The sequence below is a fragment of the Perna viridis genome, chromosome 10, assembly GCF_037379345.1.
Source record: "Perna viridis isolate PV_CMFRI_1.1 ecotype Kerala chromosome 10, ASM3737934v1, whole genome shotgun sequence".
Lineage (NCBI taxonomy): Eukaryota > Metazoa > Mollusca > Bivalvia > Mytilida > Mytilidae > Perna > Perna viridis.
This window is the reverse complement of record NC_142454.1, coordinates 2,414,545-2,437,641: the sequence shown is the minus strand read 5'-3', so window position 1 is coordinate 2,437,641 and position 23,097 is coordinate 2,414,545. Positions and strand designations below refer to the sequence as shown.

The 23,097-nt window shown below is 32.4% G+C and overlaps 1 protein-coding gene across 14 annotated transcripts in view; it reads left to right on the top strand.

The window, feature by feature from the left end:
• Positions 1 to 23,097, top strand: part of LOC148604142 (teneurin-m-like) — a 166,848-nt gene that overhangs the window by 42,029 nt on the left and 101,722 nt on the right. For 11 of the 14 annotated variants that reach the window (XM_088549863.1, XM_088549879.1, XM_088549873.1 and 8 more), the window contains exons 2-3: positions 5,007 to 5,138; positions 17,931 to 17,997. The gene's annotated coding sequence lies outside the window, so the exon portion shown is untranslated. Of the gene's footprint in view, positions 1 to 5,006; positions 5,139 to 6,786; positions 6,909 to 14,773; positions 14,849 to 17,930; positions 17,998 to 23,097 lie in introns of those variants that run through there. The other 3 variants (XM_088549865.1, XM_088549874.1, XM_088549864.1) reach the window with 3 other exon arrangements.

The following is a 23,097-nucleotide window of genomic DNA, read 5'->3' as shown; positions in this document are numbered from 1 at the left end:
TAATTATAATTGACGAGGGGTAGCAAGTCAACAAGATATGGTGTTGTATTTGGAGGTGTACTAGTTTTGTTACAGATGTTAATTGAGATTGATGACTTTACCTGGTCCCATTCACCCTCAGGTAATTTCATGCACTTTAAGATGTATTTTTTGATGCACCAGATCAAGTGGCACAACAGCTTTCAAGTTCTACTCCGATGTTTATAAAAGTTTATAGTATATATCATTTGATTACTGCCCATGAAATGAAACTGTTTTTCACTAATTGAAGTAAAACTCAGAAGATCTGCAAATTCCATTGATTATATTTATGAATTAATTGGTGTAGAATTATTTTATCACTTTCATTTATGTAAACTTAAAACCTCTGCTTACCAGTGGATTATTTATTATTAATGTTTTTACTGAATTGATTCAGCATATGTATATTGAAATATTGCCCTCTATCCTACAATTAGGAAACAGATCTGGCTTTAAACACTGCACACAAAAAACATTTTGATCTTTTTTATCTTTCAAGTTTACATAATCTGTATGTATAACAATCATAAACTGCTGATAAATTGACTTGCCAAATTTAACAAGCCATATAAGATCACTCATGAATGCTTAGTGGTATTTTTATACCCAACTCAATGAATGATTGGTATATATGTACCACCTTGTATGTCTGTCTGTCCATCATAATTTTGTCACAAATTGTGTTCTACTGCGGAATGAATTGATGTCAAATTTGGTATGTGTCTTTAAATACTACTAAGGGGGTTTTTAATGTCCTTGACTACCGGTACCCTGTCGGGTCTCGCACAGATGAATGTCTGTTGATAGATGGGGCATACCTTTTAAGCGATTTTGGTTGCTGTCAACTTCCTTTACATGTTGGAGTATACCTAGCATGGCAGTGTTATCAACTTTATGTTTAATACTGTAATCTACCAGTATGGTTTGATAGAATCCTTCTGATTATTTTGTTATAATTATTCCTTTCAGAGTGTTATCATACCTTTTGCTACTGAGTTAAAATTTATTTGTTTGGAGTTTGCTGTATTATTCCAGTCATTTTATCACAGAAAGGTCTATAAATGGTTGTCTAGGAACACTGTGAAGAAAAGTTAATGTCTGTAGTCTTGATACTATCAGATATTAAATGAGAGACAAATCACAGATCTAGAGACATGATTCTTCGTCAAATAACTCTGACATCATTAACTGCTGTATCCAGTGGATCTAAATTATTGTCTGACCCTTGTCTCTCAATCAGAAACCAATTACTATTGGCTTTATGAGCTAGCCTTATTTTAGTCCTATATTTAAGGCTAAACAATTCAAACTAGTATAGCACCAACCTGAAATAGTATACCTAGAATCAGTATTTTGAACTTTATTATAATTACATTAAGAACAAAGATTAATTTTTCGTTACAACCATACTTTGCACTCTTTGAAAAAGTTACTGTGAAAGAGTAATATTGTTCATGTGGTACCAATTTGCGTGGATTTCATGGGTTTGGTAAACCAAAAAATTTGGTTCCCAACTGAAAGGAAATATCGCATTCATTTGATTGATAGAGATTATATTTGTTACTTAAACCAGGAAGTATCTTCACAGTATGTGCTTGTTTTATTTATATATATGTTGTCTGTACATATTATCATGTTGAGTATTTGAAGCAATGCTATTGATGTTTGTCTATAGACTAAATAGTGATTCCTACTCTTGTTGTCTAGCTAACATATGTCATGTTGGTGTGTTTGTCTCGGCATTTACTGTTGGAGTTTCTGTCTCCTGGGTATTCCTCCCACATCACTGTATTTCATACCATTGGTTTAAGATATCTTGAAAGACATCTGGAGATGACTCAGCCCATAAATCTGATACTGGTTCTATTGATCAGATTTAAGGGTGCATTTGATCCCCTTAAGTGATTGCTGAAGATAGCTTTTTCAGGCTCCACTCTACTATGGTGGAATGGAGGACATGGAAATTCCAGGTAACCACCCAGAAGAATGTAGTTGTTGGACCTCTATTGAGAAACTTCAAACTGATTAAAAAAAAGCATAAAAAGTCTTAATATTATATGAGTGCATAGATGAAATCCAATAAAATATGTGAAATTTATAACTTTTTAGAAGAGGGAATTTCATGTATATTGTAAGTGTTTCTGTTGACAGTAAGTTATTGATTCATCTCAAACAATGACATGAACAGTATATTGGGCCACGTCTAAATTTTCACCAAACCTGACATAAAGCTTAGAGGTAATGGTTCAATGTATATAGTATGTTACAACTAATGAAACTAATTTTAAACAGATCTATATAAATAGTTAAGAGCATTGGTTTTACATAAGTATTCTTGTGAGTGTTAATTGAGGTTGGATTTAGAAATTGGCTGTACAGTAACTCGTGATAAAAATGCTAGGGACAAATGTTTGTATGGACTAGTTTACTGGTAGATATATTTTGACATAACTATCAACTATTCACTAGAAGTACAAACCACCTTGACAATTTGTGAGGTTAAACCACAATGCATTCAATGGAAGAAAATATTTTGATATAAATGAGTGAATTATTCATAAATGAATTCCTAATGTGCATTTTATATGTGAAAGTAGATGTTATTCTTCATTTAACCTAATCCTATTACCTATCTCGTTACGGAGCAGACTATCGATCAGTCGATGCATGACGCTGAATCTTTAATATTTACAAACAAAGATATTCTTTGCATCTTAAATATGTTACAGTCAATATTTTATGTCTGCCACCTGTGACACTTTCCTTATATGGCATACCATAAAAAGGACTGGCAAGGGGGCTACCCAGGCGATACAATGTTTTCTGTAAGATTGTTACGGTCCAGAGAGTATGAGTAGACAACAGAGAATTATTATGTTAGCTATCTAGAGCTACTGTAGTTAAATCAATCATACCATACATGTATAGTGATTAAATTGTTATAGATTTCTTGAACTGCAGAAGAATCAGCAACAGGAATTATAGAGCGGTATATAGGGGTCTTAGTCATCATAAGCTGTTTAGATGTGAGTTGTACTTTTATCTTTGACAACATAATGTTCATAATACTGATTCTGGTGTTCAAGATGTTTTTGGTCTGTCTGTCTGTCTGTTTGTCAATCTTTTACAGCTAGCATTTTGTGGCTTGGAAAGTGCATCCATCTTTTTTACAGATTTCCTTCAAACTTTGGTCTTTGGTAAACAGCTATGAAATCTTGAATGGATTTGATTTTAATGGAGAAAGGGAAACCACTATTTTTTTGTATAGGAACTTTTTTTATAGAGTGTAAATATGGGTGTGTGGGGTATTGTGAGCATGGTGACTATATTTATATATATACTGTGAAAATGTATAACCTGAAAATTTGGCAGTTATTGCAATAATTACTTTTTGCCATAATGCAGAGTTGCATTGCAGTATATAGATTTTGCTGGTGTATCATAATTTAATGATTGATCTTGGATTTTTAAGAAAATTTTGTTAAAACAAAAATTAAAATCATATTTGAGTCTAAAATGACCAATAATTCGTACAATAGTTTCTGAATAGAAAGGAAAACTAACTGATGGGTAAACAGACTCCCACAGACTTGTCAACATTCTAGGATTTTTGGGTAATGGATGCTGTAGATTGTAGTGTCTGCTGCCAGTGATGGAAACTGATGGAAACACCAAGAAAAGTTTTATGTGTCTGTTCCACACCAACTGGTCACAAAAAGACGAACATTCAAATTATACAGGAAATGCTAGACTTGTTTTAATGACAGCTTTTGGTAAAAATGGCGACTAGACATGCAATGAAATAATTTGGTTTCACAATAGCAAATAAAATATCATCATCCATGACAGCATCCATTGTATTTTAAGTGGTCTCTCCATCTGTAATGATATGATTTGGGACAGTGTTCAGGAATTAAGATGTAATATTGTTGAAGAGGCAAATTAAAGATAATTTTGATGTAAGTGCTAGCCGACTTCTTTGATATCATTTATCATAGTTTTTGTTTAGATTTCTGTATTAGAACTCATTATGTTGTATGAATACATTTGAATATTATGCAACAGTAATTAAAGAATTAATGTGAAATAAACTATGAAAAAATAAACTTAATGAATCTTGATAGAGAAAACTTCATTATAAATAAAAAAAATGCTGAGAAAATGCTGCAAATAATGTGTTGTGAGATATTACGAAAAAAAATAAGCCTATATTTGGTCAATTTAAGATCTGCTATTTTAAAGATCAAAATCATCCAACAGTTTCCCTATGTGTAGAGGCCAAACTTGATCAGTATTATTTATTTGTATAGGAGTTCTGTATAAGTGACCATTTTGTATATATTTTGAAATAGTCCTTAGCATAACATGGCATGAAAGCCTTTTTATAGGTAAAACCATATAAAAAGCAACATTATGTGTACCAAAAATAATGTTTCCCTTTTAAGGTAGTGTAAGCAGTCAATCTTTTCCAGAATCTATTCCTTTAAATTCATTGAAATACTGAAAAGCACTTATGAAAAATGATACTCAATTTTATTCTACAGTACATGCTAGTTCCCACAAGAAATCTAGTGATATAAAAGTCAATATACAGATGATTAAGTATGATGGCTTTGACAATCATGTACTTAATTAGCTTATTAATGACCAGAGCTTAGGAGAAAATCTATATGCAACTGTCACATCCTATCAATGTACAATGTACAGATATAAGTTGTCCTTCTGGTCAAGGGGGATAACTGTGAATGATAAATTAAGGAACTGTTGTGGTCTGTAATTGTACATTTTTTCACAAGTTTTAGGAAAGGTGTGAAGTTACAGAACCTTATGCACATGATTTTCTATTTTTCTAGCAAGAAAATTGGATACATGAATATTTTTTATAAACTATTTTATTATTGAGAAATTGCCTGGTACCAGAAAATGCGCAATGAAATTCAACACTGTGAAGATTACATATTACATACAGTTTCTTATTTTTGCAGGTTCTGGTTGTAATTTATAGCTTGAAGACCAAATACTTCTACTGAAATTAGTGGATTTCTATTGTTGTGAATAAAAAATTGGAGTCCATTTTTAACAGATAACTGGAACAGATTTAAGTAGATGTTGTATTTGTAAGTATATAATTAGAATAGGAAAACAATCTCAGAAATAACTTTTAAACCATTTTAAACTTACATCAGGTTTTCAGTAAACATAGGTCCTCACATGTTTATTTGAAAAATAAAAGGGTGTCATACAGAAACACAATAAAAAAATACACAAAAAATGAACTTAGATAAGACTCTTTGTAAAGCTAGGAACCAAAATCTGGTGTAAACTACTCCTGATAATCCTAGGAACCAAGATATGGTGTAGACTTCTCCTGGTAAACATGAGAACCAAAATCTGGTGTAAACTACTCCTGATAAACCTAGGAACCAAGATCTGGTGTGGACTTCTTCTGGTAAACCTAGGAACCAAGATCTGGTGTAGACTTCTCCTGGTAAACCATGGAACCAAGATCTGATGTAGACTTCTCCTTGGAAACTGGTGTGGACTTCTTCTGGTAAACCTAGGAACCAAGATCTGGTGTAGATTTCTCCTGGTAAACCCAAGAACCAAGATCTGGTGTGGACTTCTTCTGGTAAACCTAGGAACAAAGATCTTGTGTAGACTTCTCCTTGGAAACCTGGGAACCAATATCTAGTGTAGATTTCTCCTGGTAAACCTAGGAATCAAGATCTGATGTAGACTTCTCCTTGGAAACTGGTGTGGACTTCTTCTGGTAAACCTAGGAACCAAGATCTGGTGTAGACTTCTCCTTGAAAACCTGGGAACCAAGATCTAGTGTAGATTTTTCCTGGTAAACCTAGGAACCAAGATCTGGTGTAGACTTCTCCTTGAAAACCTAGGAACCAAGATCTAATGTAGATTTTTCCTTGGAAACCTAGGAACCAAGATCTAGTGTAGATTTTTCCTGGTAAACCTAGGAACCAAGATCTGGTGTAGACTTCTCCTTGAAAACCTAGGAACCAAGATCTAGTGTAGATTTTTCCTTGGAAACCTAGGAACCAAGATCTAGTGTAGATTTTTCCTGGTAAACCTAGGAACCAAGATCTGGTGTAGATTTTTCCTGATAAACCTAGGAACTAAGATCTGATGTAGATCCTAGGAACCAAGATCTGGTGTAAACTTTAGGGAAACACTTATTAAAGACATTGGTTCAGTCCATATTGCTGGTCTGATCTTGGTATTTATGTGTTTTTATGTGATTTTTGTCCTTGTTTCTACTTCCCACTGTATGCTTTGGGTTTGTTCTGTTATGTGTTATGACATAAGTTAAAGCGTAAGTTAAATTCTTGAATTCACTTCCTTAATTTTTGTGAAGCTAATTTATATTTTATATATTTTCCTTCACTTGATATGGACTAAAATTATAACTGTTTATTGAAAGGATCTTTTTTACTTAGATTTATTTTTCTATGGCATTCAACAGCTTGTTTTCATGTAGTTAATCATAATATGAGGTAATTCATATATTCTTGTTGATGGCTGGAAATATTAATGATAATAAAACATGATAAATGTCACATTACTACCTCACTTCCTAGTGTTTAATATTAGTTTGTACATTAATTATCACTGACCACTCTCTGAGCTGTTTCACACCTGTACTACCTGTGTATTACCTGGAGGTAGATCTCTTTAATGTTGACAGGTATTTTTTTTTTCTTTGATGTACAAGCTGATGGTAACAGCAGGATGATAGCTACTTCTAACAGTTGATAAAGGATTTAAACGATCTTTTTATTCATATTTAGTGAATATATTGTGTATTTTATCTGAACGATTTGTGATGATGGCTGTTCAGTTGCTCAAGGATTTATTCTGTGTCATTTAAGGTTAGTTTTCTGGATTTCATCAAAGTTTCGGGGTCGGGGAATGTGGTTCTTGATTAGTTAATCGTGCATCAAGAATGCAGTTTGATTAGTAGCTTACCAATTATGTGTGTACATGTAATATATATGTGAAATTTGTCATAGTTAAAATTGTACGCCAATATCTAAAGTTAGATCGCGACACATTGTAGCATACAATAGATTGTATGGATGCAATAATATTTGGTATGTATGTTAGGGGGTATTTGTGTTGGAAATGTCAGTTGAACTCAGTAAAAATTAATGCATTAATTTACACACTGCTCCTCAGAGGTCCTTTTTTACCAGAATGGTGCATGATTACAGTACTTTATCTGCTAGAACAACCTTTGCTCCTTAGAGGTCCTTTTATACCAGAATGCTGCATGATTACAGTACTTTATCTACTAGAACAACTTTATCTATTATATACTTACAAAAGCTGGTTTGAAATAAAGAAAGTTGTTTGTGAAATCAGGGTTATTTTAGGATATAGGAAATCTGATATGACTTCATTTATCCATAGTTAAATATGGTGACTATCATGAAGTCACTCTTTCTGTTAGCTTCTCTTCTTCAAGCCTCATAATGTTCAATATCAGATATTACTTTATTTATTGCACAAAAGCATTACTTCAAAATTTTCATTAGTTTAAGCATGCAATTATAATAATAGCTGCTATGTTGGTGACGACTCTGAATTTACTGTTATTGTCTATTCAAAACAGCTGTCGCATGCATGATTTAATACAATACTTTAAAATAGAACCAAAACTGCAGCATTCAACTATCCTTAATGGAAAAATGAAAACCACTTCAATAATTGTACAAATTTGATAATGATGAAATTGGAGTTTAATTTGGCTGTAAATCTTCTGTTAAAGGAAGTCACTGGGTTACTAGAAATTGAATCCTTTCAAAGGTTAGAGGTTATGTACATTTGACATTGATATTAAATGGACACAAAGATATTTAATTTCTAAATCTCAGGGTGATAAAAAGAGTTATTCACACTTTAACACTGGTATTTTGGAACTACTTTCACACTTGTCTAAGTCTTCAGAGGCAGCAGTTATCAACTTATGACCACACTTAAGAATCAGGCAGTGTATTGAAAATAATACTTATCTTTTCATTTGCATATACTATTTGTGACAATCTCCATTCAGGACATTTCAGTTTCATCCAGTGAGTTTGAGACATATGAAGTCTGAGGCAGTAAAGTGTATGTCTTTTATGGTTCATTGTCAAAACTGTTCCTGCCTGAATGTTTCAGGAAGATACCAAATTTATAAAGGCAGGGTGCAGCTGTGCATCTTATTATTCTAAAGACATGCAAATGCATGATCTTGACTGATGAGGTCGATATTATTAATTTTTTTTATTAATGTGCCATACCCTATTGAATTTGTTTCACAGGAGAGAATAAATTTATATTTTATTGGGGGGGGGGATTTTGCACAAGTTAATTTTTGTTTATGTTGCACTGGCTTTTTCTGTACTTCATGTGTATCTTCTTTTCAAATGAGGCAAAAAAAAACAATTACAACCTATAAAATTTAGTTAAAATGTATATCGATACTCTTTATGTTTTTGCGTTATTAAATTTTCTACAAGATCTTTTGAATTAATTGACAGTTCATTTTCTTTTAAATAAGGTTCGTAGTTTGTTTTTGTACTAAATTTATACTCTGCATACACCAATGTAGTTCACCACTAAAGATCAGTGTTAACTTTTGATCATTACATACATGTACGTGCAAGACTTATTATTTCATACTTGTTAATTCAGCAGAAAAATTGATCACTGACAGCTTTTACCGGTACTTGCCTTTCTATTGACAAGATTTTTTTAAAATTTAGACACCTTTTTTCAAATTACCTAAATGTTTTATTTCTAAAGTTATCCCTGTCATCTTAACCATAAAATTAGTAGCCTTTACCTTCCATGTTTACGATGCTAATCAGTTAGATGTATTTGATGGTGTACTTTTATCACTCTGAGACCTTATGATTGCTTAATTTAAAGAGAACAGTGTGATTATAGTATTGGGAACATAATCAGTCGGAAATCCCTGGTATTATAGCGTGGTCCAGGTGGGATAAACTGAGGTGACATACCAGAAGACATTTATCGACTGTTTATATCGTAGATAAGACATCATTTTATGACTAACATTTTTTTTTACCTGTAGATATTGAAGGTAAATTTATTATTACAAAGGATTATAGTGTCTATATCAAAAGGTAAATTGAATTTTTTCTTTCTTCTGGTGTTTTATTGTAATTTGTCAGAAGAATTTAGGACTGTAATATGTTTTAATGCTCATCTTAGATCAGGAGATAGTAAAGGTTAAAACTTTAAAAGTACTCAGCCATTCTCATGGTTAGGAATTTGTTGGAGTTTGTTTACAGATCAAAAGTCCCTGTTCCTTTAGTTTTAAATTTTCTATACATTTTGAAAAATAATGAAGATAGATCCTGGCAGTATGGTAATGTATTTCTTGTTCAGTAATCATTGTTGAAAATTATATTTGTTCTAACATAGTTTTTGTCTTACTTGTCTAACATAGTTTTTGTCTTACTTGTCTAACAACATAGTTTTTGTCTTACTTGTCTAACAACATAGTTCTTGTCTTACTTGTCTAACATAGTTTTTGTCTTACTTGTCTAACAACATAGTTCTTGTCTTACTTGTCTAACATAGTTTTTGTCTTACTTGTCTAACAACATAGTTCTTGTCTTACTTGTCTAACATAGTTTTTGTCTTACTTGTCTAACAACATAGTTTTTGTCTTACTTGTCTAACATAGTTTTTTGTCTTACTTATCTAACAACATAGTTCTTGTCTTACTTGTCTAACATAGTTTTTGTCTTACTTGTCTAACAACATAGATTTTGTCTTACTTGTCTAATATAGTTTTTGTCTTACTTGTCTAACAACATAGTTTTTGTCTTACTTGTCTAACATAGTTCTTGTCTTACTTGCTCAAGAAAGTTATTTCTTTGATATGAACCAATAGAGTCTGTGTAATTACGCTCTGTCTGATGTCAGTAAACAAACAAACAAATATTTGTTTGTTTGTTTGTTTGTTTGTTTGTTTGTTTGTTTGTTGGGGTTTAACGTCTGAGCAGCAATATTTTAGCTATATTCAGACGATGAACATGAAATTTAATGATAAAATGAACATGAAATGATGATGAAATGAAAAAGGGATGGGACACAAGGACAATGGGGTCGACAAATTTTGATTGCCACTGGAAATAGGGAGAGGTGGGTAGGGTCGGGCAATTTAGCCTCCTGTGGCAGAGCCTTATGGTTCCTTCTCCGGGAGAATACCACAGTAGGGTTCTTTAACGTGCGAGGAACATGGCATCTTTCCCAACACGGTGCACCACTATGGTTTGCGGTCAGGTTTTCCGTATTATAGCCTGACAACCCCAGCATGTAACACGCCAGGGGTATCCCATTCCACCACCTGGGGCACACATCCCAGTTGCTCTGTGGGCAGAGCGCCTAGCCCCCGTCTAGGGTTTGGAGCACTATTTAGTTGCCTTTTACAATAAGCTTAGCACTGCTGCAGGCCTATTCTTTTAACACCCGGACCTGCACAGGGCCAAATATTTGTTATGTGCCCAGTCCATTGTCACAAAAAAAAAATAATGGTTCCACAGTTACCTTGAAAAGGACTCTTGCTTATTGGTTTGTAACTCACTGATAATATCAAGGACTCATTTGTGATGTTATTTGCCTTATTAATTAGGCTCTTAGATCTCATATAGACAAGAATGCTTTCATCTGATGATTTGTTCTTTTTATGAGCAACTCGGCGGGTGTTTCTAGAAAAGCAGAGGATGCTTACCCTACCGGTGCACCTGGTCCATACTCCCAGTTTTAAGTGGAGTCTGAGTTGCTCATTTACTTTTGTTACTTTGTATGTATGATTTTAGTTGCTTTGTGTTCTTTGTTGTGTGTGTCTGTTTTCCATGTCTGGTCTTTGTCCCTGGATTACATTCTTTTGATTACCGCTATAACCTTGGTTCCCTTGATTACTCTTTAAGCAAAGGTCTGTAGGTGTTATCTAAGATCAGCTTGTTATTCCTGTAAGGGTATCTAAGATCAGCTTGTTATTGCCTTAAGGGTATATAAATTCATTAACTTCATAATAATGATGATAACATCAGCTCTATTCAATACATAATAGTACTGATCATAGCCTTTCTTATCTGGGTTTATTTTTAAAGATAATAAGAGGTCAGTTAAAGAATTAATAATATACTTACTTTCCTTTGAAGTGGTAATGACATATTATTTACCCTGTAATTTAAATTTCCTTATAATTTTTTTTATTTAAATGTATTATTTAATTCAAAATGGAATATTTGTATATAGTATTGGTAGACATTAAACAAGTGAAATTGACTTAGATACTTCACATGCAATTGTTGCATTTTGCCATAGATGATTTCCATACAGGCAATCAGCAATCAAATTATACCCTGGGTGGTATATTGGTATAATATTGTCAATCTATCGATCCTATCTCAATTAGTCCATCCATTAAGTTTTGTCATAAAAGTATGAGCTCCAACTCAATTTGATTTCAAATTTTGAATGTGACTCTATATAGATGGGGCATGTGTTGTAAGTGCTTTTGGTTGCTGTCAAGTATCAATTCCCTGTACAAGTGGGGAGTATATACCTACATACAACACATTTAGAATTCACTTACATATTGACCATTCAGACAATATTCTTTTAGTAGACTGTCATGTACCCTTTTCTATTAGGAATTTACATTAAAAATTATTCAGCTAATAATTAAGAACTAAGATTTTAAAGAAACTGCCCTGGATTTTATTAAAAATCACAAAATGAGGATTTCCTTATATTTTTCTTCATCTCAATCAACTTAATTGAAAATTTAAATTTAAAGGAAAACTCCAGAATTTGAGGAAAATGGCAAATTGAAACTGAACCCAGATGCACTTCATACTAATAAAGGCACTTTTCATTTTTAACATATTAAATATACATGACTGATCTTTTATATCATGTTATGCCTTTACAAACTTCTCTGACTTCTGGTTATAAAGATAATGTGATTGTCTATTCCCATCTTATTACTCCGAGACAAACTCGTTTGACATGTGGCTTTGTTTGTCTCCTTGCTCAACACACTGAAATTCCATTTTGGGAATTGCAAAATTTGATAGAAAAATTAATTTATTGAGCTGCGGGCTGAGTTTGATTTATCATCTTCTTTTTATTAAGAAATGACATTATTTCTTTTTTTTCTTCCGTGAATTTTAAGGTTTAGATTTGTTAGATATCTTTGATTGTGCTGTCTCCCGATCTTTCGGCTTTAATCAAAATAAATTTCCTCTAATGTAATTTTTATGCTCCCTTCCTAATATAATTCCAACATTTTTTCTGTTGAACATTTTTATTTCAATCGGAAAACGTTCTAACTGCTTTAAATGGAGTTTTATGTGACAGAGAGGTTGGGGACATCAACTAATGACTTTAAAATGAATCAATAGAAAAAAATTGTCAAACCAGAAGGAAATACTGGTTCAGTTTTCAATCTGATTTCAAGTTTATTGATTTGAAATTACTTGGACCTTGAAATGAGTTTCATGCCAGGATCTCAAGTTGCAATCAGAATCTGTAGCAAATATACTCATATGTCAGAATCAAAATATTGTATGATTTCGCTTTCATGTCAATTTAAGTGATAGAAACAGCTCTACCTGAAGGAAAGTATTGGCCCATTTTGATTTAAATATATTCACTAGTGAGCTCTCTGGGTAAAATGCCTCTTTCTGTAGTCATGGAATTGATATGATGAAAATATCAATATTTATCAATTTCAAATTCTACTTCCTTTTTAACTGTTGAAAATTACATCTGTGAATTGTTAATTTTTATTGAGACAAGATTCCTATTTTTTTCTAGAAATATTGATTGTATATTAAACAATATAGGAAGTGTACTTCAAAATAATTAAATCTTCTGTCTATTTTCAATTTCTTGAAAAAAAAATGTTTTGTACTAGTTTTAGAGTATTTTCAAAAGGACCCAAACTTGTTAATTTCTTTGTTTCAAGTATTAATTTATTTTCTCAAAAAGTATACATTTCTTTTCATGAATTTAATTTCCTTTATGAGATAATTGTACGCTTTTGGAACATGGGCATTTCTATGAGTGCTGTCTCCCTAAAGATAATTGTTTCCTCTGTTTACCATCATTAAAGAAATTGATATAATTATGTAGGGTGATATTCATTACAAGGTTATGTAAAGTTCACATCTAATATTTAAAGATGGCATCAGATAATGTTTCTTTGATGTTTTTTTTTATTCAGATATAGAGATAGTTGAAGGTGGTTTAAATGAGATAATGTGTCTTTAATACACTTGTACTGTGCTTTCAACAGCAGGGTCTAACATTAGGATTAGTGGACTTGAATAAGGCTTGAAAACTTATAGACAAAATTTGATTTTATGGGATAAAATCATATTTTCACAACTTCTACCTCCCCATGCATAGCTTTTCTCAGCCATTAATTCTAAGTACATCCCCCAACCAGAAATCCTGGGCTAGACAACATTTCAGACCCATGGAAAGTCTCATCTCATACCTTTTATTTTCCTTCATTTCATCCCCTTTTTAATAAGCAACAGACCATGTGTTGGAAACTGTTAACAGTGCATCTTACTTCTTTCTTGATTCAGAAAAAAAATGAGGAAAAGTGTACTGATACACAAAATGGTTTGACCTGATAATATAATACTTGGAGTGATTGTAAGTTATGTTATAGAGTTATTTCCCCTTGTTTGATAGATTAAAAGTGATAACAAAAGACTAAGCATGGAACATTTCCTTCATTCAAGGAACTGTCAATATCCCTGTATATATTTTTTACATGCGAAGGTTGCACAATAAGATATCCATAACAAAACTTAATAATAAATAATTCATTAAGTTCTGTGGTGTAAACATTGAAAGGCTGATATTTTCCTGTGATTTTGTATAACAATCGATGTCAAGTAGTTATTGAATAAATTTATAGGCAAGATCAAAATTGAATATGATATAAAATTTATAAAACATGCAATGTCATGGCATTGTATGCCAGAATGAGCACAGCTTCAGTCATAGGACTTGTAATGAACAGAAGTCAACTGCAACATTTATGATTAAACACTGTTTCTAAAATGTTACAAATTTAATGAGAAAATGTTGTGAAATAAACAGTAGCTTTGTCAATAACATTGTGCAAGCTTATGTAGATACAGGTTAACATCTGTTGTTGAAGTCATGATTTGACACAGCACATGAAGCTCCCCAACAGCAGTTTGGTAATGTTAGTATCAATTGTGTTAATTAAATTTTGATTGATTTTTACTTTCTCTTAGAAGCCACCTGCATTTTTTATTGGAAATTTATGTTAATCTTCAAAGAAATTAAAAATTTTTTTTATATTGATTTTCATATTTTTAACATTTAATGTTAATAACCTACAGTAGATTGTCTTTGTGTGTTCATTGTATCAATACTCATCGCCGATGAAACAAACATCATTAAAGTTTCGCTCCTTTTGAGGTGGTTTTCAGATTTCCTCAATAGGCAATGTAATTAAAGATTTTTCTCATTTTATGTAAAATCGTAACAGTGTATAAGTGGGCGTGCGAGGACGTACAATTTTCTTGAGCAGTTCATTCAAGTTTTTGTAAACATTTAATCAAAAAGGAAATTTCTAATTGTGGGTCCCAGCCACATGGTGTATGGTTTGGTCGGAAACTCTCTTCATACTTGAGTGGAGAGGTACTTAAAATTTCATACTGTAGAATTTTGAGAATATTTGTGTTGGATTTATATTTCTCATCCACAGTTAGTAGATATATATTTCTCTTCCACGGTTAGTAGATTGATATTTCTCGCACCGAATAGTAAATATTTATTTCTCCTCCATGGTTTGTAGATTTTGTACCTTGAAATTAATTGTATAAATTGTATGACTTTGTCTTAGAAATGTTGCATAATATTGTAAATTAGTGTATCAGTCTGAAAATTGAATTGGGAATCGAAAACAATAAATGGGTTTGTGTGTGTGCATGTGTGCATGGAATATCTTTTTGTTATTTTGCTGTTTGAAAACTGAATGTTAGATCAAATTTCCATTTTTAAACTCCAAGTATATCATATGTCAGCTCTGTAACAAATAAATTTAATAACTGATCCAATGTTTAGGAATATAGCAAGAAAAGTAATTAGATTATTGTTTTAAAAATGAGAATCTTCTTCATGTACAATTTTTATTACTTGTTCCCAGAAGTTGTTGACAGGTTAGCCCTTGAGAGTGTCCATGTTTTGGCTATGATATGTATGTTTTTCTCATAGAATTATAATTACGTGTACTGATTTATGGGCAATACTTAAGTGAAATACTTTGTATGAGTGTGAAGTACTATTTAAGTAACACCCTTTTGTCTAAGTGGTGTAGCATTTAGGATCGTAGTAAAAATTTACAAGATGCAATTGTTATAAGATTTATCTAGAGCACACAATTATTTCATGAGAAAAAAATGCTGAAAACAAAGAAAAATTTTGACAGTAACATTAATGGTAAAGAGTTGTCTACCTTTCAGTATTTGTTGTAGTTAAATTATATGTCATGCAAGTGACCATAGTGACCTAACCTGATTCAATATGACTGTACTATGGTTTAGAATTATGCCTTTAAGTTTTTCTTTTGATTTGCTATATGTTTTGATGGGCATATAATAGAATGTATATTATATTTTGGTTCCTACTTACCCTCATTGCTAAAGGCAGTTGACCTCTGTCCTTAGGGATTGAATACCCATACCATAACCTTGGTCTTATTTACATTTCATTAAGTTTTAATCAAAGTAATATTTAGAGTCATTAAATTTAATTTTTTTTTAAAAATCCAATATTTACACTAATATTTAGGAGGTTGGAGGTGTAATCTATTTGTCACACATAGTTAGAGCTATTCTACAGATCATCTCCATCAAAAACACCCTGACCTCAATTACTGGTACACATGTTTTTAGATTTCTAAACTCTGAGATTATTCTCATCTGTTCATTACATTGAGATAGGTTTCCATTTTAATTCATGTCAACTTAAGGTTGCACAAATATCCTATTAAGCAGGTGATTTTCATGGATGCTTAATTACATTTACTTTTTTTTTTCTTAAAGAAGGAAAAAATTATAATTCGGGAATCTTTTATTCTTGTATAACTAAGTTTTCTAGATATTGAAATATCTTTTTTAGGACTACATTTTGGTAACAAGTTTTAGCTACATTTCTCCGAACCTCACAAAACTTTCATGCAATAAGATATTAAAAGAATGTCTATAATTTTTTTTAAACAGGTTATAAGTATAACTTGTTCAAAATTAGAAACTTTCCATATGATTTAATTTCTAATGTATGACTGTCGAGATTTTGATAACTGATTTGTAATCACAACATTATTTCATTTTGGATTTTTTGAATCACAGTGTTCAGACTAATTGCCGTTAATGATGTAATATTACCAAGCCGGATTATTCAAAATAACCTGGTTTGCTCAAAGAATACCAGCTAATCAGAGAGTTAAATCATTGCAAGATGATAAAAAAAGACCAAAATAAGTAATTTCGATGGATCACAAATAAAAACTATAAAGACTTCATTTATTCCAGAAGATGAAAGGTTAGACAATAGCTTAACCAAATGGTAATTTTTAAAGGATAATTGATAACAACAAACATACCATATAAACAACCTTGGTATGATATAAGCCACCTTGGTGCTCTTTAAACACAAAGCTGTTGGGTTCATGTTTGCTTGTTTGACAAATATTTATTGCATAATCTGACTCTGTTCCTGTTTGCTTAACCAAGTTTTTCCATTACATAACTCCATATTTTAAAGTTCACTTTAAAATTCTATGCTGTTCATCATTGTTCCAATGTTTATCTTCACTTCTCAGCTACTTGATCAACATGTATCAAGTCCTTTCTTAACCACACTGGTCAACATTTGGATCAACATATACAATGTCCTTCACCATTATGTATGTTCAGTTATGTCTTTGTTCTCCTACTTAGTGGTTACTTGTCAAATATCAGAGCCTAGTTGTTCTGATCAATAAATTTTTGATGTCCAGTGCTCACTTGTTGTGGACAAATTACTATGTGGGTAATTTACACATTGATGAAAGTCAGGGGTGCTGTGTTAGAAACTGAATTTCTTTTGTTGAAGGGTTCAACTTTGAATGCATTAGGGAAGTAAGGGTTTGTTAAAATTTTTCATAATTATACTTTGAAAATTTTAATGCTAGGAATTTTGTTTTCAAATGTCATGCACCCATTTATGTGTGTAACTTAGTTGCCTGAATTGTCAGCTTAGCTCATTCATAAAAACTTCAATTTCTTTGGTTGCCGTGGAGTATTTATTTTGGTTGCAGTGGAGTATTTTTTTTTTTAGTGGCAGTGGAGTATTTATTTTAATCACTTTTGAGCTACATTAGCTGAAAAATAGGAAAATAGCAAAGGATTTTTCAGAAGATTAAATTTTGAAATATCTAGCTTAAAACAGTATTTTAATGCATAAATCAATGTATTGAGGAATCTTCTTCATTATGTAGGAGAATTTCACAAAAAATTGAGCTATTAGATTAACAGGAATAGAACTACTTCCTGCTGAAACATCGGCAAAAAACAACCAACTCTCCTTAAATGGAAAACGAATTGCATTTGGAGCTAATCTTATTCTGTACATTGACTGAAAATGTGAGGAATCTCGGAGTAAATCAGATTTTACGTACCAGAGATGGAAAATCCCAGCAGAAACCTGAGCATTCAACAGTCAATATTGATTGGTGCCATTTTAATCACATAATCCAGATCTACGCCAGAGATTCTTGTCCCATTTCCATATAATTCCTCAATACTGACATATTTTTTTCTGTATTTTAACAGAATATTGGAGTATGTTGTTATTGGTTGGGGTATAAATAGCTGCTAATTTGGAAAGCTGCTTGAAAAGGTTAGTGTATAGATTTTCTTGTTGTTGGTAAAAATTATGAAATTTATTTCATAATCTTGATCAATGTAACTGTCTCTTGGAAAACATAGGACAATGAAATTAAGTAATTATGCATTAAGATATAATTTAATTTCTGGTTCAACATAGTTCTATTGTAGAATAAATTGAAAATACGATATTTCTTTATTTAGATTTTTACATACTTTCAAATTCCCAGTTCTCAAGGGAGATAATAACAAGGTTTGAAAAAGGACATAAAAGATTGTGAGACATGCTGCAAAATTGATTTTCATGAAGTTTAATTAAATTTAATTCCTGTAGCTTTGGAAATCATGAATGTTTTAAGGTTAAACTTAATAAAAGGAATAAAAATTCACACTTTAAACCAATGAAAATCAAAATTTTTATTTTTGCTGAACATTGAGTTCTTCTCTATTGCTCTTTTTCTTAAAGGTGAATTGATAAATTCAACACTAATTTAAATATAGTGTAACAGTCCTAGGTCCTACACACAACCAAACCATCTCAAGCTGTCGCTTGCTCATTTTACTGTCCTTTGTTGGAGGATAAAAAAAATTACAATTAGATAAAACGTTAAACGCTATCTTTGTGTGTCTTATTTGCAATTCAATCCTCAAATAAAAGAACCAATTTAGTTAAATGCTTGTATTTTTCCATCCATTTATAGCCAAGTATTGACATTAACTTGGGTAAATATTCAGTGAAGTGTCAATTAGATGTAGAATACAAAGGTAAACAATATACTCTAGTCTTTAATAGGTATTATATTTGACACCCTTAAGAGCCAGTGACAACTTCATCAATATTGATGTTAACTATTTCTGATTTTGTTTTAGCATAATATTAATATACTTCGTTCTGTGGAAATTAGAAGCCATTCTGCTTAACAAATGTAACACAGGAATTACATTTTCTAATGAAACAAAAGATATCACCATGGCAATATTTTTGTAAGTGTAATTTAAATTCGAGAATTTTATACCCCATTTAACTAGTTGGTGGTATATTGGAATCACCTTGTTTGTCATTCAGTCTATCCTTCTGGATTTCTTCTGGAGTTTTCTTGGCTCCCCATGGATGGATTTATTCTTGGCTCTCCGTGGATGGATTGATTCATGGCTCCCCATGGATGGATTGATTCTTGGCTCACCATGGGTGGATTGATTCTTGGCTCCCTTTGGGTGGATTGATTCTTTGCTCCCCATGGGTGGATTGATTCTTGGCTCTCCTTGGATGGATTGATTCTTGGCTCCCTGTGGATGGATTGATTCATGGCTCCCTGTGGATGGATTAATTCTTGGCTCCCCTTGGATGGATTTATTCTTGGCTCCCCATGGATGGATTGATTCTTGGCTCCCCATGGATGGATTGATTCTTGGCTCCCCTTGGGTGGATTGATTCTTGGCTCCCCATGGATGGATTGATTCTTGGCTCCCCGTGGATGGATGGATTCTTGGCTCCCCATGGGTGGATTGATTCTTAACTCCCCATGGATGGATTGATTCTTGGCTCCCCTTGGATGGATTTATACTTGGCTCCCCATGGATGGATTGATTCTTGGCTCCCCATGGATGGATTGATTCTTGCCTCCCCATGGGTGGATTGATTCTTGGCTCCCCATGGATGGATTGATTCTTGGCTCCCCTTGGGTGGATTGATTCTTGGCTCCCCATGGATGGATTGATTCTTGGCTCCCCATGGATGGATTGATTCTTGGCTCCCCTTGGATGGATTGATTCTTGGCTCCCCATGGATGGATTGATTCTTGGCTCCCCATGGATGGATTGATTCTTGGCTCCCCATGGGTGGATTGATTCTTGGCTCCCCTTGGATGGATTGATTCTTGGCTCCTCGTGGATGGATTGATTCTTGGCTCCCTTTGGATGGATTGATTTCAATTTTGATGTGTGGCTTTATATAGAAGAGGTATACAATGTAAGGTATGTTGTGGGATATTAAATTCCTGTTTTATGGGCCATGCTATTTTGCATTATATTGAGTGGTACTGTTACTCATCCATACCAAGTGTTCTATAGAGGAAACTGATGATTGCTGAAGCTATATGTACTGTTATACATCCATTCCATGTGTTCTAGCATTAAATTCTTGGGAACTTTTATATTTGTCTTGTTATGGAGTTGTGTCTTGTTGTATTATATTATGACAATACAGGTACAGAAAGCTCTTAGCACAACTTTGCACTTACTGCTGGCCTTGTCTTTTGTATGTATTATTTCATCACCGGGGATGTTGGTTCAAAGATGCAGTTACTGTTTTATATGGTATTTTTTTATGACCTTGCTTTTGGGCTTTATGTTTCAAGTATTGATGCTATGGACATTTAAAGATATTTGCCTGCTAAAACTTCAAAGCCTTTCTTGGGAATGAGTTAAAATTTGGTATTCAACTTGGGTATGGTGTCTTGGGACTAAAACTCTTTGATGTTATAGGTGGGGCATTCTTTTTGAATTATGTTTTTCTATGAATTGACCTTTTAGATTTCCTAATTGGTTGTGGATACAACCCTCATTGTTGCTCATTAGATGACAATTACACAATGATGATAGAATAAAGGAACAATTTAAAAATGAAGATTACATATGTATTGTTTTGTCATAGCTTCCTCTAGCTCTTCAATGTCTATTGTATAAATAAGTTTGACATTGTTTTTCTGTGTATACTTATGTTTGTTGTCTGTCATGAATGTTTTGTAATAGTTATTTTTAATTTGACTGTCTGCATGGTATTTAACAAAGTTTTGAATGGTGTCTGTCTGTATCCATTATCACTATATTGTTGTGGTCTTCATTGTTTCTCAATAGATTTCCTTCAGACATAAGTGAAGTATTCTAAGTTTGGATGGTAATAATTTACAATGTAGTCTGTAGGGACCACTTTGTGAGTGTAGAGGTCCAATATAAAGAGGCCTTGGTTATGTGAGAATGTTCACTAGGTTCTTTCATCCAGAAATCAAGCTTAGGCATTGATTTTTTTTATCAATTTTTAAAAATATTTCTGGTTAATTTTAAAGAAATTTGTTGAAATCCTTGACATTTTTTTTTAAATAATGATAATATTAGTGTTTTATATGTAAATGGTAATATTTTTTTTTATTTCAAGTCACTTCACCATCAATTATTTGAAAGGCCTTTTGATGTCCAATACCAATACACATTACCTGATGTCTAGTCAGATTCTCACCTGAGATGACCTTAGGGACAATAATTACCCATCAATGACTTCCAGCATATCCCATAATGATAATTATTACAATGAACATTCACAGTCTATAGTAACATAATGATCCACCATGATGGAGGACAGTTGTTAATTGTCTGGCTGTGGTATTGATGTATCTCCTGTAATTACTGGTCAGTAGATAATAACATGATCCTTGATTAATAGAAAGTTTATATGAAGGTCACAATTACAGAACCAGCTTCTGTGGCAGATAGTCCTGTAATGTCATTGAAGTGGTTTTAAGTGTTCACAAAGTGTGTCAAATGATCAAGACAATTAAGATATTCCTAATGTTTGCCTTTCCAGATCTTTTTTCATCATAGTACCTTTATAAAGGAAGGTTTTGACATGGGATTGAATTGTTACATAACCTTGCATTGAAATTATATAGTTCACTGATCAACTTGAAAAATGGAGACATCTTGTTAGTTCCTAAATGAAATTTTTAAGTACTGGTAAAAGACATTCTATGTTCCATAACTTGTTGTGTCATAATTATATAATTAGTATACATTAAAACAATCATATCTATAGATGATTGTGTTAATTATAAAAAGTGTAATGATGTTACTTAGTTGGTATTTACCTCACAATTGGTATGAAGTACCAGTACTAACTTCAATCAAGTGACTTCTGAAGCTGTACATTATTAACGTACCGCTGTCTATTCTGTTTTCATTGACATAATTATAACTTGTATCTCTTCAGTTTAAACTGATGTAAAACTCATCTCTTTCTATCAGTAACCAATTAAAGAGGGCTTTATAAACTCCCTCTGTTTCATCCCTGGGTTTATAACTATGAAGCTTGTATTCCAGTGATCAATCTATTGCAGAAATATTGAGACAAAATGAACTTCTTCATTTCTCATTTCTAATCAGATTTTTTATAAATCAAGCTTGTTGATATTGAAGATAAGTTTGTATTGAGTATTATTGCCATCTGTATTGGTTAGACACATGTAATTATGGTCAGCACAATGGAAACAGAAATTCATGGTTCCTGTTGTGCAAAGTAGAAAGATTCAAAGAAAGCTGGTAAGTGTCTATTTTAAAGTTGAATTGAAAAAATACCCTCAGGAATTCTCTCAGATTTTGCCAACATTGAAAGGGGATAACAAGTAAAACTTCTTGCATCATAGTTCATATTAACATTGTTGGAAAGATATGTTTATTAATTATTTCTTAACCTGCTGAAAATTTAGACATTATTGCATGTGTCGATTATAGCAATCATGTCATATGAATAGTAAATAGAATGTTAGTTGTTCCAGTTTTTATTACTGCCGTTTGTTGTCAGTTTGTTTGCAGTATTTTTCTGAATTTACAGTAAATAAACCCACTGAACTTTTCTATCTTTTGTAGAACACATTACAAATCTTAATAATGTAGACACAATCTATTGGACTTGAATAATGTATGGAATCAGGAAGGGTATCAATGAAGTTTATTCTTATGTATGCCAATACACTAAATCACTTGGTCTTAAACCACAAGTTTTCAAATGTATTTAGAAGGTACTAGTTGCTCTTAAATGTTTGTTAGGTCACACAGTTGGATACTTTCAAAGTTCTTTTACTGTTAATCCTTGCCAGTTGTCAAAAAGGGGGATGACCTTTAGGTGTAATACCACTATTTCGGAAACCAGTCGCCTGAACATACAAGAAAGTAGTTCGTAATGACACGAAGTCCTAATATTGCACCCTATCATTCTCCTTGTTTAGTAGAGGTATACAAACTTGGTGTCATCGAAAAGCTGAATGAATCAGCAGTACTCTAACAACTTCATATGGCTAAATTTCAAAACGAAAGTAGTGATTTCTGCACCTGTCTACTTTCA